Raw genomic sequence first — 17,385 nt, forward strand, 5'->3', positions numbered from 1 at the left:
TAGCAATATTCTCTAGCCCTCTTATTTTCCCTTATCATTGTTATTGGTGGTAGTAGTAGTACTTTTGTGTTATACCTTAGTAACTGGACTGGTCTTATCTCAAACCTTGGAATTTACATTCTTTCAATTATCCTTCCCACCCCTTCAGGAGCTGGGAGAACAAAAGTTGGGAAGTGAATGAGCAGCTGTGTGGTTCTGAGTTACCAGCTGGGCTTAGACCATGGTACCAAGTCTCTCTGCTTCCTAATTTGAGGCCATATGTTGTGCTGATCACCTGTAGAAAGGTTTGTTTATCCCATAGTGAGGAAATACAAGTGTAGCCACAGAAAAGAGAGGAAGAGGTTTATATTAAACTGGAGACTGCTCTAAACTTACCAAGATCTTGAAAGCAGAGCCTGTGATGGTCAGCCAACAAGACAAGCAGTTACCAAGACTCATGTAGTTGGAAGTTACACACGCACTGTTTTTCAGAGTAACCAAGTCAAAAGCAACTTGTCTGACTAGAAACACTGATCAGACCAAAAGGGAGAAGGTGGTTGGGTAACTGAGGATTGATTAGGTGCAACAGGTTAGCATGGGAAGAGATGTTTCTGACTGAAAGGGAGTGACTGGTAATTTATCATCTATGGAACATGGAGAGATTAGTGGAGCAAAAGAGAGAAATCACAACTGATAGGTGGTTGGCCTCCCTTCTAACTATTTTGGCTTTTATGCCAAAGTTCCATCCTGTTACTTCACCATGTTGTTGTTCTTCCCAACCACACTGAAAGATTCATTCGTATAACAAAGAAATGAACATAAAATAGAAATAGCTAGCACTCCAGCTAATGACAACATGCTGACTGGTACCTACTCCTACCATACAGAATCGGAGGTTAATATTAAATAGCTCTCACACATCATTGATGAAGGAGATATTAACTGAAATGTGACCTTTTTTAGGTCTTTTGTATTCTCCTTTCATAACCCAGTTGCTGAGATCAGATGTTATCTGGTGATAGTAGCAGCTTTGTCAGAATGCTGCTACATGCTCATTTTTCCAGTATATCACCCCACCTCCCCACTTTGGCCAGAATAAAGGTTGCCAATGCCTGAACTATACAGCAGAGATGTCTGCCCTTGGTTGCTCCTGTGTAGGCCTCATACTCATTTTCAAAGCTTTATTCTGGTTTGCTCGCAGTGACATCAGCGTGTCAGCAGCTGCTGCCCCAGGGCTATGCCATGCAGGTATTTGCAAGAGTTCTGCAGACTATAGGCTGGACCAGGAAACCCTCAGACTATTGATGCCTTATGCAATAACAGGAATTTGAAATGGTAAGCACTCTTTATGAATGAGACAAAGTTGAACCATTTACATGCTTGCACACTATTACAAATACAGAAATACCCACCAATGCCTTGTAAAGATTTACCCATAAAGGATACAACATACTAGGGTTTCAAATAGAGTGACACCTTGCAAGATTAAAAAGAATAATAATAATCATCATAGATTAAAATGCTCTCTGCATTTTTCTGGCTACTCCAGAATTCCTGTTAAATATCTCAACATGTTAAGATGTTAGAAGTGGCTGAGATTTCTAAAGAAGGTGGGTTTGGGTGCCTGACAAGAGTCCCTGATAGAGGTTAATGATTTTCACGTGATGCAGCTCCCTCCTCTCTGCAATTTGAGTCTATTAAGCAAAGCACCTCAGGTCACCAATCACCATTCAAAATCCTGGCTGTCCATCACAGCACAAATTTCATAAAGAGAGGAAAAACTTCATCACAAAATATGTAAATAGGCCCAATAAATTTGGTCCTAGGACTTGTCTTTTAAAGTCAAAAAACTATTACTGCCAGCCTCTTTGCAGGGGCTATAAGAGATAATTATTTTCCCCTGTAATGGTTCTGACATAAAGTGTGTATCAAAAACTGCATACTCTTCATATCCATCCAGCTGTGTTAAGCAATAAACATGATAATTATGCAGATAAGGCTTAAATAAATTCCTATACCTAAGGGCAGCCGAATGCTTTTTTAAGCAAAACAATAATTAACCCTCCATAGGGCTGAGTGAGCACAGACCTTTGCTCCTTCCCAAGGTGGGAAACCTGCATCCTCGCACCTCCCAGACATCTGTCATAGCTATAAATGGGTCAGTCTACTTCAGAGAAAACAGCTCCAGGGCTATTCCTTGTGAGGTTCCAAAAGAGGTCAAGAACAACAAGATCTACTAGCTTCTCTATCCTGACGTTGGGATTTGAGGTGTTTCAGACAAATGTCAAAGAAATTGCAGGGAAAGGGAAAGAGCATAAAACGCCAGTGGAATTGCTCACTGAAAAACAAAGAGGAGGCATGAGCTCAGCAGTAAATGAAGACTCTTGCATTAAACTGAGAAGCTTAAGGGCTCAGAACTATGATCAAGCTATTGCAGTGTAACGAGTTCCCACACATTGGCTGATCTGCAGTAACTGCTCATATGCGCACTAACATCAAAGATGAAGATGTGTTTATCTTAACCTCTTTCATTTGGTTGAGGCTAATATGTTTTGCTCTGCATCTGTGACAAGCTGAGCATCTATATGAATTACTACTGGTTGAAGCAGCCTGTAAACTGTGCTGATGGCAGCTCTGGTCTGATAGAATGAGCAAAATCAGCTCCCTAGCTTTTACATGGCCAGTCACCAGCCTATTGCAATGCCTTTGTGGCTACCCTCACCATTGTATGTGACTACTGCAGTTATAAAGTCTTTCAATATAGAGACTGTGTGGTCATAAAGATGTTATTCAGTTACAAACTGAATGCTGAATTAAATGGTTTGCCAGACTGTTCCATAGCAAATGATGCTAATAAATCCTACATGCTTATACTTGCCATTCTTTTTTTCATTTTTGGCCATCTTTTGGCCTGAAACTGAGCATCAGAAGGAGTCCAAAACCATCTCAATCCACACAGCTTCTTGCATTAAAGGCAGCAAGAGAAACATGGGAATTACCATACTGGCTTATGTGCACTAGAGATCTAATGCAGTACCTGTCAGCCATCAGCTGCAGGTGTGCAGAGAAAAGGTCTGTGGTGAGCCTTCCACAGTGAAGAACTATGAGGACTTAGTCTCAGTTTTCTCTGCATCACTGTGTTTAGCAGTCAGTGCATTTTCCTTCCATAATGTTTCCCAATGGCTTTTGAAAAGTTATCCTTTTTATCCCCACCAAATCACATGGTAACAAACTCCACCATTCAGTTATGCCCTATATGGAAATAATGCTGCTTTGAGTTTTTAACCTGTGTGAGATTCAGATGCTCCCTGGTTCCCTTATCTTAAAACACAGTGAATAATGGTCCTTTTGCATTGCTTCTACCCGCACAGCTTTACAGCTGGCTGCTGCAGCACTGCCCCACCGCAGCTTCGCCTGCAGGGACAGTGCTGGTGACAACTGGCAGATGGTAGGAGCTCTAAGCTGTGTCTGCTCTTGAATCACTAAGAATATGGAGCTGTGGTCCACATTTAACAAACCTGTATGGTCAGTCCTTGAGGAGGTGCAAGAATTTCTCCCTGCTCTACAGAAAAAGGAAAAAGAGATAAGCTAGATGTGGCTCTGCCCACTGGTTCACCCATGGCAGCTCTGCTGCAATCTGCTGCTCTCATTTTGGTTTGCAATACCCCTAATAGTGCTGAGCAGAGAAAGACAGAGATTTAACCAGACCCTCTCTCTGCAATAGAGGCTTACCTATAAATTTTGACATCAGCATAGTCTTAGACTCCAGAGGAGCAAGTTTAAAACCACACAGAAAGTTTCCTGCTCCCCATTATGTTCACCAGTTCTCTTTCAAAAGCCCATTTCTTCAGACCCCCCACTGAATCCATCTGCTCTAAGAAGAAAGGATGTCTCTAAAGCCATGTCACTGCATAAGGAGCCCAGATCCCAGGGGAGGCTGGAAATCCAGCCTTCTTTGAGAAGCCTAGGCACAATTATGATGATTTCCGCAGAGGGCTAGCTGTCCTGAGGAGTGCTGTGCTCAGACAGCAAGTGAATTCCCCTTGAAATCAATTTTTCAGAGCCGGATGGCTCTGTCTCAGCCTGCAGAGATGAATCAGACATCCAAGCTGGCTCCTGGGGGCATGAAGGGAAAAGTGCCTCTGGTAGTGTGTGTGCAAGTCAGTCTATACCTGTAACCATCTGCAAAAGAAATGCTTAGTACTAGTGTCATCTTTACAACTTTTCTGCTTTTTCCCTTAGACAGGTGTCCTGGGGCTTGCTGCTTCGCCCCAGCTGGGTCCCTGAGGTTTCACATACTTTCTTCTTTTACATATATGAATCCAGAATTTAGACAATTCAGCCCGAGAGAAAACCGAGATACCCAGAAAAAAAGAGCCACTGGCAGTCTTTTATCAGATTCCCAATGAGCAGAGCAGACCATTTCCCTTGCATGGACAAGAATATTCCCTACAACCCCATGGAAATATCTGTAGCAGGAAGAGGACACCTATGGACACCATCAGAAGCAGAGCTGAGACAACTTTATGAACTCTTAAACAAAAAAACAAAGCCCTTCCCTTCAGAACCCTTTTCAGCAGGAAAAGGAAAGACCAGATGAAAGAATAAATTCAGGTAGAAGAACTCAGACTACAGAGCATACTATCAAGGTCTCGCGCCTCCTGCTGCATTGGGATCTACCGACTTCTTGCCTAACTGGCAAGTAGTATGTTGTGTTAATTTCTGCACCTTGAAACTGTTAACTGATATAAACCAGAAGCTTAACTAAAGGCCAGAAATTCATGTTTTCTTTTTCTGTAGACACAGTGGTTGCTGTATCTCTTTGGGTTTAAACCCTCTGGTATAGGGCATCCCTTCCCCTCCCACTGGCCTGTATGATTTCACAGCACTTGGACAGAGAACCTGCTGCCAAAGCACATTACTTAGCAATTTTCTGCATTAAGCTACCTACACTGTGCTCATCTCCCTGGACTCAGGCCATCCTCCAATGTGTCCCAGCAACTTTGAGTCACATGCTCCCACCATCTGACCCCCGGACTCCTCTCCTCCACTAGAGAGGCAGGTTAAGCCTGAAGCCAAGTAGAGTTGAACTCCAGCCCTTTCAAAGGGCTTACATTGCCCAGCAATGGATGGTAAAGTGCAACTTCTAACCAGCAGGAAAATAATGTTTTCCTCTCACCAACTGGAATATCAATAAAACTCTTTGTGTATTTCCCAGTATGAAAACTGATTCCTTTTTTCAGTTCAGAGCTTCAGCCTTTGTAACACCAAAGCAACTGAACCCTAAGTAATACCACTCAGTTTCCCTTTGCCTCAGAAAAAGGAATAGCAAGGACCATGCTGGGTAACTTGACAGGGAGTTTAAAACTCCTCCTTAGGGAATTAGGCATTACTGCTTGTTATTTTCATAGTTGTAATAATGAACTCACTGTTGCAATATCAGGAATAATAAATACTTTTGACTAGTGATTCAAAGAACTAAGTTTTCAGTAAGGAAATACGATTTCTTCTGGGAATATTTTCTCTTCAGGGAAGTTAATTTGGAAGTTTTACTTCTAGTCATGATCATTCCCAGAAAAACCACCATTCTCAGCCTATACCCTGCAAGTGACAGAGGCAGGTACCATCCAGTCCAGTGGTTCATTATTGCTGCTTGCTATTTTTAAGGCATTTTGGACAAAAATAAATAATATGCCCACCTTTGTTATTGTAATGTGATGGTAGGGCCTAGTTTTGTATTAGACCAGTGTTCTGCAGCATTGGCTTTCAGACTGCATTCACAATCCCCCCTGTATTACAGTCACTTCCAGCACAGCTCTGGGAGTCCCTGGTACTGTGTTCATTATATATGTAAAAATAATTTCTTCTCTCTAAAGTAGAAGCCAGGAGCTGCAGTAACTTAGCAACACGAGCAAGTGCCAACAGTGGCAAAAGAAACCCTGAGACCCACCAGCTCCCTTGTCGCTCTTATTTATTTGCCAAAAGTTTGTTATTTATTGATAAGCGAAGCAAACAGCGTCCTACCCTGACGTATGTCCCACACTTACCCACCAATTTTATCGTCAACAAAGAAGTTCATAAGCAAACAAGAAGCTAATAAAGCCCTGCATACACAAGTGAAAGCTGATAAGATCCGTAATACTGTCTGTCAAGAGAGTTAATAGAACCAACTTGCTAATTGCATGAGAAATACCGAGAAGTAAAAGAAAGCCATTTGCTTTGAAGAAACTTAATTCCCTGTAATCAAATTTGAGTATGGGTATGCCAGTCTAAACGTTTCCTTTTATGTGGTATCTGTCAAAACATATGACCTGTTCTCTTCTGATTATTTGTATCTGCAGAAACACAACATAAGCTGGGTTGTTCGGAGCTGCATCTGAAGTCCAGAAGAAGAGGAAATCCGTGATAAAAATGAGAGAAAGGCAGAGATTTCTGCACACCGAATCTTTTTTTGTACATTAATTAATAATTACTCCTCAGATTGTTTTCAAGCGAGCTGTTTCTCCTGCTGACTCTTGCGTTTTAGACTTTGGGAACCTGCGTCTTCATTCTCAAGGGATACATTTTTAAGAAATATGAACCTAAAGATAGACTTAAATGAGATTTTATTTTTCCTGATTTCTAAAGGAGAACTACTATGACCTTATGTCAAAAAACCCTGCAAAACTGTAAAACATTAAAGCACAGAATTGGGAGTTGAATTTTTGGCTCCTTTATTTGTTTTATTTTTTTATATATATCTTTCCCTAAAAAAAGGCCCATCTTGTACACAATTCCACCTACCAGCCAAGAGGCCATACAAAGCTGAAAAAGCAATCAAAGCCTTGGTAAGTGATAACTCATCTTTTACTCTGCTAATTAGGTTGGAGACAGCACTGATATTTTTCAAAAGACCACAAGAAATGACCAGTAAATGGCAGAGGCTTCTAAAACAAAGGCTTCTGCTTAGGAAATGGAAGGCTCTTCCACATTATCCTCTTTAGCAAATCTACCTATGTGTGTGCCACAATTGCACACAATGATGGTTACAGTCCTGGCACATGTTTCAGAATGTTTCATGTAAAGCTCTGGGCTGTCCCAATCAGATGGCATCAGGACAGCAAAGGGTTTGGGAGGCAGACCTACAGACCCCACCAGCATGTAGGAACCTCATCTGGCACAGACCTAATGGTTCTGGCTGCCAGCCTGCTCTTCTTGCTCTGAATATCCCGAAGCAAGGGAGAGATTAATTAGAGCAGCCCAGAGGCTACCTAGATCAGTGCACAACCTAGAGAGCAGATACTGTCCTTTCCCATTTAGGCCTCGGGCTTAGTATTACTAAAGAATCTGACCTAGGTCTTGAAATCAAATCAATCTTACACGTATTTGGAGATGACACCTCTCCCAGACATTTTGCTTTACTGAATAATGCACAATATACATGAGTTAATTCTGGTATCACAGGATCTCAATCAAGTTCTGCAGCATATTCAGCCTTCTTCTAAAGTAGAACATACGGGTGATGTGCCTATATGCAGTCTGTCACAGTACAGGACCAGACACCTTATAAGACCAGCTCCTACACAATGAACACTGCAAGGTATAATGCCTTCCTTTATATCTAACCTAACAGCATCTGTGAGCTGTGCTGACAATGGTCTCAAGGCAGGCATTTAGAAAAATCCCACTGTTCAGTCATTCACCCTTATTTTGGCTGCTTCTGAAAGGCAGAAGAGGAAGCAGCAACATCCATGGCTCAGCCTTCTCACTGAGAAGCAGGAGGCCATCCAGGGGCCTACAATCAATTTGTGTCCCTTCTATTTGATCTCAGCCAAGTCATCCAGATTTTCTTGTTCCTGAGCTGAAAACATCATTAGAAAAGTTAGAAAATGGTGTGGAAATGAATGTAGCCCTGTGAACATGCAGCACCTTCCTTGTGTTCCTGATGTTCTCCAGCAACAGCAAACCTTGTTGCTCTCTACACACATCAGTCTCCAAACCCTTCCAAAGACAGGGAACACTACAGCAGCTAGGAAAGTAATAACAAAACATCTTTCTTCAGACTTTTCTGTGCATGGCTTTACCTTCCCTCAATCTTTAAGGTACTCCTCCCAAAAGCAAAGTGCAACCCTTGCTCTAAGTTCAAGTGACTGGACTGATGCAGGCTCTGAAAAATTTCCTGCCTCTACAACTCATTGCTGACCTTCCACTTGAAAACATACCCCCTGCATACTGAAGAAGTACTTGCATATTTGCTGTTTAACCACAGGCTAGTCATTTAGCTCTCAAAAGAGGCTTAAAAACCCTCAAGTTTAAAAACAAAAGCAAAACCAAACCTACTCAAGAACTTAAATATTAGCCTACAGCTACGCAGCAAAGGCGAATACCAGAAGTGCATCTTCTACAAGAAGCTTGCCAACACAGCAAACTGATTTTAATAATTAAAACATATAAATATGCTTTGAGGACCCACTGGTTCATGACCAGGAAAAACACAACCAACCCACTTCCATAACCAATCATTAGTTAAAATAACCCATGTTTTCCTGTGGACAGAGTCTCATACATAGATTGCGGTGCAGTTTTCTTTTTCTAGTTTTGCTTTTCCCCCCCCTCCCCTATGCAGGACACCTTAATAATGTACAGTAAGAAGGACCTTAAGCCTCCAGCAGAGAAGACACCTTTATCTTACCTTAATTTGTCCCGCTTGTATCAGAATGGAGTTTCTAATATTTAGAGAAGGAGATATAAATGTAAACTCTCTGGAGTTAAACTAAGCTACCTGTGGGCCTGATGTTCTCATGGTTTGCCTGAGGAAAACAAATCTTTCATCCTTATCTATGTATTTCTTTTCTAATTAAAATGCATGGACTACTTTAAACACTGTTTACCCAAGGGGGCTTCAGCAGTGCTCCTTCACCACTTAAAGAAAATAAAGAATAAATACCATCAGTGGAAGGCTTTAAAGATGCCACATACATAAGCCACTCATTAAGATTCCTGAAGAGTAATATTATCAAAGCAGAATATTAACACTACAAGTCTATCTATACAAAACAATTGCCAATATAAACACATGACAAGTGAAATCAGAAGGAGACAGAGACACAGAGAGCGTACTTAGATCTTGTTGGCTGTTGCAGAGAGGTAACTAATTCTGTGTCACAATTTGCATTTCTCCTGGGGTATTCCCAAAAGTATGTAGAAAACCCCTGCAGCAGCGAGGCAGAATTATCCAAATCAAACTGGGAAGGTTTGCAGTGCTGCTAGTGATGATTCTGTTATATTCTAAATTCAATTAGAAAGTTAGGCAGCTAAAATAGAAGCACCTTGCTGATGAGGCAATTCTTTCCTGGGCTGAAGGATAAAACAATGTTTCTGAACCCTTTCATGCAAGAGATTTGACAAAGCCTGACAGCAACAAACCAAAGTACAAGTTCTCCTAATACCCTTTGCTTCTGAAGGACTCAGATCAGCCCAGAAACATGAATTATGGGTGTGGACCCACAATTACAAACAAATTGGTAATCAGATCTTTCTGATTTTCTGCTTACCAGCTAGCTTGCCTTCATGGTGGTTTAAGATAATGCATTTCACTCTGTGTTTGCAGTAGATTAGAGCCATGCATGTGGTGAGTTAATTCAGTACACCTAATAAGCAGGGAATTATGAAGCACTGGAACTCATATATGCTTGCAGTATCAGCAACTCTGAGAAATGGTGAGTGCCATGAAAAAGTCAGGTTTTGCCACAGATTGACCTTCATTATTCTTACTTTTACCCTTATATCCATTTTACTGATGGGTAGACTGAGGCGGCAACAGGTTACTGAATCAAGGCTGAGCAGCATATCAGCAGAGACAGAGACTAGAGAGCTGCATTCCTTGTAGTTTCTCCTGGGCTTTTCCTTATAAACAGAAGCACTCCCACCTTCAAGCAGAAAGTGGGAGCTGCTTTACAGTCAACAAATTAGGAACTCTTCCATGTTAAGCAGCCTTCAGAGACAGGTAAGCTTGAAAATAAGATTATGACTGGTTCTGGAGGGTCATAAGAACAGACTATAATTATTTCTGAAGCCATATCTGAAGATGAGATTCCTCTATTAGATACTCAATACATGTGTGGCTCTAAAGAGTGATATAATCCTTCTTATATGCCATCCTTATTACACTGTAGAACCCTTATGCCTAGCACTCACATACCCCTTTCTCTCACTCACTGAACAAACTCACCACAGAAAGCCAAGCCCTGCCCCAGACCTTCTGTTTGAGGGTGCTGTGCAAACTGAGGGAATACATCCATATTTTAATACCCTACCTCTTGTTGTGCTCTCCTTCTGAAAGGAAAGCAACCTTGGACTACCTTAGGATCATGCAAACTGAGAGCAAACCAACCAGCAACAGGAAAACTTCCACCTGGACTGGGGGGATTTTAAAAAGCTAGGATCTAAATCATTTTTTGTGCAAGTAACAGAAGAGAAGATACCTGATAGGGCTTGACTTTTAAAAAATTGAATCAATTTCTGCAGCCAGAATTAACTGACAGCTTATATGCAACCACTTCAGCTGTTTACCAAGTGATTGGTGCATACAAATCAAGGGGTGTTCAATGTCTAAATGCTAATGTCTTCATAGACTATGCAAGCACAGATTTGCACCTACAAGAACTGGAAGCGACTTCGTTTAAACTTTAACAAATGTGGCTAAGAGAAAGGAAAGAGAGAAAGGCAATATGAATATTTCAGGGTATGCATCTTGAAAGGTTTGATGCAGCTGCACAGCTCCAATTAAATTCAGTAGGAGCTTCACATCTAAAACCCTGAGCCATGCTTTGAAAAGTCTAAGGGTTTGATGTCAGAGGATGACTTTCAGAGTCAGTTGCTTTTGTTCAGCAGAAGCCTTCGTAGAAGAATGAAGCAGTCTCTCCTTTTACAGAAAGAGAAAGCTGGAGAGAGCAGGACAAGGAGAATAAAGTTCAGAATAGATACTGGCATATAGATTTGTCCAGCACAGTGTCTAAGAGGGGCCACAATGGCATTATTTGTAATGGAAATGATTCAAAAAGGTCAAGCTTTGGCTTTTCCATTACTCAACATCAGAGATAGTTAAGAAACAATTTCCATTTTCTTTGAACCAGCAAAGCCCAATCAAATGAAGGAAGCTCCTGGATAAAAGGATCATCCACTGATCCAATTCTAATCGGCACAGCGATAATTCTCTTACCTCCAACAGGATTAAGCTGATTGTTTGAATAAACAATTTAGTTCATCGTTTGGAAGCACTCAGACAGCCCAGATGTCTTTGGACATTCATGTGTTAGTGCTTCATTATGAAATAAGGTGTGCTTTATGAAGATGCTTTCCTGATTATCTCCACTTGCTGGGCTCTGGTTCCCCTCATAGACTGAATTGGAGCTCCACATTTTAATTCAGGATAAAATTAGACTGGAAGATGCACTCCAGGAGCTCACCTACTGCCCTCCAGCAAACGGTGGCCAGCAGACAAGTCAGACTACAGCTACCTGAAGTAAATCCTCTGAAATGTTTGTAGAGGGGAACCCGGACCTTCAGCACTGTTTTGCTCTACATGCGTTCCTGTTGAGATAGATTACTTGTTAATGTGGGCATAGCCTTCACGGCCTTTTGAGCATGGTCACACACATGACAATAGCCTGAAAGAATTTACACTAAAAAGCATTGCAGATACTAGAAAATCATCTTACTTTTGTATATGACAAGTTAGTCTAGTGATGAATGTGCCGATTTTAAGAAGTCAAATTATAAAAAGTCAAACTAAACTAAACTGTTTCTAGTAGGAATTTCATAAACTAGCATATTCCTCTCAGCTTCTGGTGCGATGACAACTTTTTGTCTCAATATTTTTGCTCTGAAGATGTTTTCCTATAATTTCTAGTAATTGATGTTATTTCATGACATGTCTGTGGCATCGTATCTGCATGTTGTTATTTCAAGTTGTCATGTCGCATTCCACAAGACTACTGCTGCCACATCAAATTATCACAGAGCAGAGCAGTTGCTTTATCATTAAGGGCAGCTGCTACTCTGTACAAATTGAAACATCAATATACTGCAAAGGGTTCCAGGCTACTGAAAACTGTTGCTCCTCAAATTAGTACGCCAAATGCTTATCTTTTTTTCAAAGTCTAACCTGTATCAGTTCAACACAAACAGGAGGTATTTTGTTCAAAGAAACAAAGTGAGTGGGTTTTAAATATCCAGAGTCTGGTTTATGATTGTCTAAATCATAAAAATAATGTGGACGTCATATTTTTAGATACTTTTTGTAGCTAAAAGTACATGCAGAGATCACAGAGCTATTTAATGGTATCACAGAGGAAGCCTTTAACATATCTGGAAGTTTAAGCTGGCATCATTTGCATCCCACTCCAGCATTTTAACCACAAAACATTCATCTTCACACATGAACTAGTGAAGAAAAAGGAGGAAAAGAGAGAAATCAGTAAGATTCCAGACACTGGAGTGATGTTCATATGTTTATGTTTCCATTTTTTCCCTGCCATTTGAAGAAAATAGGATGCAGAAACTTAATCTCTTTGTAGATATTTTCAGAGGGGTCATAAATTCCAGTTCCCTTCAAAACCTTTTCTTAATTCAAATGGAAATATAGATGAGACTGGTGCTTGGGAAAAGAGAAAAGGAGGATTCCTGCTGAGAAGAGATGCTCATGTACATGTGGGCAGTTTCTAGATTCTTTTGGATGTGAAAGGTGTCTTCCCTGATATGATTATTTATGTTGCCTGTCAGAATCTAGAAGAATTTGAGACACACTGTAGATTGTTCCCCTTTCACCTCTGGAGTGAACAAAGATGTCAGAAGTGAACAAATACATTATATTATGATGTGGAGGTAACACAATGGCTAAAAGTCACTATGCAAAATAAGCAGAGCAGGGACTGTGTGAAAAAGCATCATGTGCTGGGTATAAGTCCCATTTAACAGGGATGTGCTTCAGTGTACGCACTTCTTCCCAAAGCACTACAGACATCAGTGTGGTTAAAGGATGGAGGAAAGCCTGTAATACCCTCTATGCATTGGTATTATACCCCTTTCAAACCCACATTCAAAAGCTGAGCAATAGCAGCATCTGTGACTGGAAGACAAGACACACAAAAAGCTGGAGACAGAAGAAACCAGGAAAAGCCTGAAGTTGGTTTTGCTTACTGGAGCAAACAGGCTAGGAACACATAGCTTAAGGTTACCTTTGCTTTCCTACTTTTCCATGCAGAAGTGGAAGATGTTTTAGGAACATCAGCAACAGGGGTTTCCTCTGCAAGCAAGAGAATTTAAGAGCTGCATGGGCTGGGTAGCAAGAGAGATGACCCTGCTTCAGCCTTTTGTTTTTACTGGATTAGAACACACAGAATGAAAGTCAGCCTTACACATCAGCTTCAGGTAATCTGCTTTTGCACTTTCTTCCTCAGCAGACAGCAGCTCTACCTTTGAAGATAACTATTCATGCATAAAATTACTAATAGAGACCATCTATCTGACGAATGCCTGTTCCTTAATAATTTATATCACTTGATCCATTTTCAAAGGTTAGCCTTACATTAAAACTGCAGTTCTGAATAGGTCAGTCTATTACTTACAGATAAATTACTCCACCTCTTCACGTTATAGTGTTGTGTTTTGATAATGACAGAGTATTTATTCCTATTCTTTCTTCTTCTTCTCAGGAACGGCATGGCAAAGCCTTAGCATGACCTGCCTTCCCATGCCTCCCTATGTAGTCCTATTTTGATTCTTTTTTGACTAAGTCAGTCTAAACATCTCCTGCTTATAATCTTTTACCTGCTTTTAGCAACAATGTGGAAATACTTGGCACTCCAGGATGAAAAGATGAATCAATGATGCATCATAGGACTATACTAAATTCTAAGCTTTGTCATGCTGCGTGTGAGCTAAAGTGCTATATAACCAATAGCATTAAATTCGTTGTAATTAAAAGATAATTTCTGCTCTCCTCTAGATAGATAAAGCAATAAAATAACAATGTTTAAAGAGGAAATGCCAGTGTAGTGTTCATACACCTAACTACTACCCAGGAGATTATGCATTGTAAATATAACAGAAAAGTTCTTACTCTTTTATCTATGGAAGCATTTTGTGGTGGTAATTTTATACCACTGAAGTAGCCTGGAAAGTTGCTGGACCACAGACGACTTACCTTAAGAAACACCTGGTACAGGTATTTTCCTATGACTGTGAGGAATTGTCAAGTTACAACAGTTTGTCAAGTATCTCATTACAAACACATCTCTGGATTACTCGGAGTGAAGAGCTCTTTTCAGGCAATGCAGACATCTGCACACAGGATCAGTGCACCAGTCTGTTAGCTCTGCAGTAACAGGATGAAAGGAAAAAGCAGACTTCAAAGTCTATGGACCTTCTGCATTAGCTGCACGAGTATAGGCAGAAGCAGCATCCAGCACCAAGACAGCAGTGATACCTCAGCCCAGAGCTGCCCTTGGGTACAGTGCTGTCTGAGAAAAGGACAGTCCCATTCTGCACAGCAACCATCCCAACAGGGAAACCGAGACAGAAAGCAGAGAACTGTCGGGTCTTATGCAGCATGCAGCAATCCTGATGGATTTCCCTAAATTGTGCTTCTGATTTAAAAGCTCACGTGGAAGAACTGGCCTTTGCTTTTCAGATAAAAATGAAATAAGAGTCTGTGTGACCCCTTGGAAACACATTCAGAGGTTCACTGTGCTTCCCACAGAGCCAAAGCAGTTAATAAAAATGTCTCTGTTGCTCCTGGCCTGTGTATCACATTCTCCCCAGAGTTAATCAGGACAAGCTTAGAAACAACACATGCACTTCAAATACATTTTCCTTAGGCCCCTTCTGAAGTAAATGCATGCATGGATAGAATATATGTATATAAAGAGTAAGCAGTCAGCAACTACAACATGGATAATACACGAACAAGCCTCCTCACCATCAGGTTCCAGGTGCAATTACCAGCAGTTATCCAGAGGCAAATTATTCACAATGATTGGTGATAAACAGATCAGTTACACATAAAGATACCAACTCCAGCTACAAAAAACCTTTTGTAGATGCTAGCCAGAGAAGAACCCAATCCATGCATGTGAACAGATACTGGGGTCTCAGGATACTGGAGCTTTTAGCAGCATACCCTATTGAATGCAGCATAGGACTTCCAGAAGATTTTTGACACTGCTGCAATGTAACAGCAAGACAACCCCTTCAATACTCGGGCAACCTGCCCTCTACCTACACAAGGTGTAGTAGAAAGTGCTGACTTCCTGTTGTTGGAGCACGTGACTGCTATGCAACTGCACACGCAGCAGGAGCTCTGCATCTCCTGTGCAGCTCTCACTTGGAGCACTGCATTGCTCCGGGTGCACCCAGTATCCCAGGAACAAAGTGCTTTGTATTTCATATAGAAAACGCTTAAAGAAGAGCTCCAGATCTATTACTTCAGACCCTGGGCAACAAATGATTCTCAAAGAAACAAAGCAGCTCCAGATATCCCTACGAAGACCCCTGAAGGCAGACCAAAAGAAAGCACAGAGAAAACACGTACTCCTCTTTTTCTTAGCTAGCTAGATCTGAAAGGTTGCAAAAATGGATATATCCCATTGACAGTCAGCACATCAGCTCGTCCATGCATCAACAAAGACAAAAAAGGAGGATCCCAAAGCCTCTGTTTACTGTAGGGGGTCTACCTCAACGTGACGTGTTTGGAAGAAGCAAGAACAGTATAGGACACTTGCAGCCCACTGGGCAGGACAGCATGAGTACAGGAGATACTCCACTGGCAAATCTGAAGTGTCGTATTGAGTCCACACATTATTATTTCCATGTAGATGGTTGTGACATCTAATTCTGTCAAGGCTTGTAAAGCATGGAAAACCCTATATTGCATCATGTCTTCACCACAAGCCAGGCTGAGACAGAGGAGGAAAATGGTTTAATTTATGTTCATTACCCCACATTACCTTCCCTAGCAGTAAACTAATTCAGACTGCCTTAAGTACGGCCCTGTCAAGCAAACTATGACTAATACCTCCACCTTTCTTACTCCAGCATTTAGTCCTGTTCCTGTCATGGAAGGAGAGAGTAGCTACAGCTTAAAGAACAAAACAACCAAAAAACCCGTCCAACTCAAAAAAGCAAAACAAACCAACCAAACAAAACCCAGAAAACAAACCCAACCACAAAAACCCCACAACTACAACACAAAACCACCCCAACAAACCAAACTAAGAAAACCCAACAAAACAAAACCACATCCATAAGGGCATCTCCAGCACATGATCTAGGTTCTCATTGCTAATCCATTTTAACAAGAGCTGAACAAGACAAAGTCTGATGCCTGCGATCCTCCCAGTCCGGGCAGAGTCCCACGTCTCAGCCAGTAATCATATATCCTTGCTCTAGAGCCTATTCCGAGTCTTTCAGCTTGAGACCACTTTGTCCGTTCCTTTGCCATGTCTATTGGTGTATGATTGTCTATATTTGCTCACTTGTTCTGTGATCATTCAGAGGCCACACACTAGGATCATTGTTGCTTTAACACGCACCAAATCCTATCAGTTCTAGTGCTGTAGCTGGTGGGGTGAGCTCCCATTTCTTTGTTACCCTCTCAAGTGCCAAGGCACTGAGATGCCAATGCAGTCTGAGTGCACCCAGAGCCAATTACATTAACCTTCTGCCAGCCTGGGGCCTTGTCTGCTCCCAGGAATTAATTCTTGGTTTGCTGCAATGCACAGCAAAAGTTTTAAGCTTCTTGGCCAATTTATTACAATTGGGTTTTCTGTGATGCATTTGGTTTCTACAATTATCCTTCAGTCTGTGGTTCTGGAAACTGCTCTGCGCACTCCCCTGCTTCTCCAGTTCCTCCACTTCGATGGGGAGGCAAATACCAATTTTCCCACCCCCATCTCCTCCTACGCATGTAAATAGAGTAAATTGAAGCAATCGCAGCAGCACTCAGTGCTTGGACAGTCTGGCACAAAGGCTAGGAGATAACTGACAGGCTGACAACCACACAGCTAAGTTAGTTTCTTCACTTTGGGAAGTCTATCTCCTATAGCTTTCATTTGGTGGAATCACCTTGATTTGTCCAGATTTGCTCATCATCTCAAGTAACTGAGCAGCCCAGCACTGTCCTGTTTTGCAAAGCAATTAGGAAAACAACCACACAAGGGATTTTCCCACAGAGCTTGCCAGATCCAAGTGCCCCCACATGGGTAATCCCCTCAGAGATGTAGGACTGATGGAGGATGGCCAGAAATCATCATCAAAATAAGCAATTCACTGAACTCTTCCATGCAGATCTGTTAGCATCTAGATGTAGTTTCTATGAAAAATGGTGGGAACAGCGTTTAGGGCATCAGTCCCACCAGGAGATGTGCA

The 17,385-nt window shown here is 41.5% G+C and overlaps 1 long non-coding RNA gene across 2 annotated transcripts; it reads right to left on the minus strand.

Annotated features, from left to right (window-relative positions):
- Positions 1-8,587: 8,587 nt before the first annotated feature.
- LOC133271310 (uncharacterized) lies at positions 8,588-14,327 on the minus strand. Of its 2 annotated transcripts, XR_009744080.1 has the most exons (4): positions 14,165-14,327; positions 13,197-13,340; positions 8,850-8,880; positions 8,588-8,768 (listed from the first exon to the last, which is right to left on the minus strand). It is a non-coding gene; the product is annotated as an uncharacterized LOC133271310 (long non-coding RNA). The 2 variants fall into 2 exon arrangements; XR_009744079.1 differs by having other exon boundaries at positions 8,588-8,880.
- Positions 14,328-17,385: the final 3,058 nt, after the last annotated feature.

This window comes from Pezoporus flaviventris, unplaced genomic scaffold, assembly GCF_033815535.1.
Source record: "Pezoporus flaviventris isolate CSIRO_AGI_PZ_B2104156 unplaced genomic scaffold, CSIRO_AGI_Pfla_v1 ptg000023l, whole genome shotgun sequence".
Lineage (NCBI taxonomy): Eukaryota > Metazoa > Chordata > Aves > Psittaciformes > Psittacidae > Pezoporus > Pezoporus flaviventris.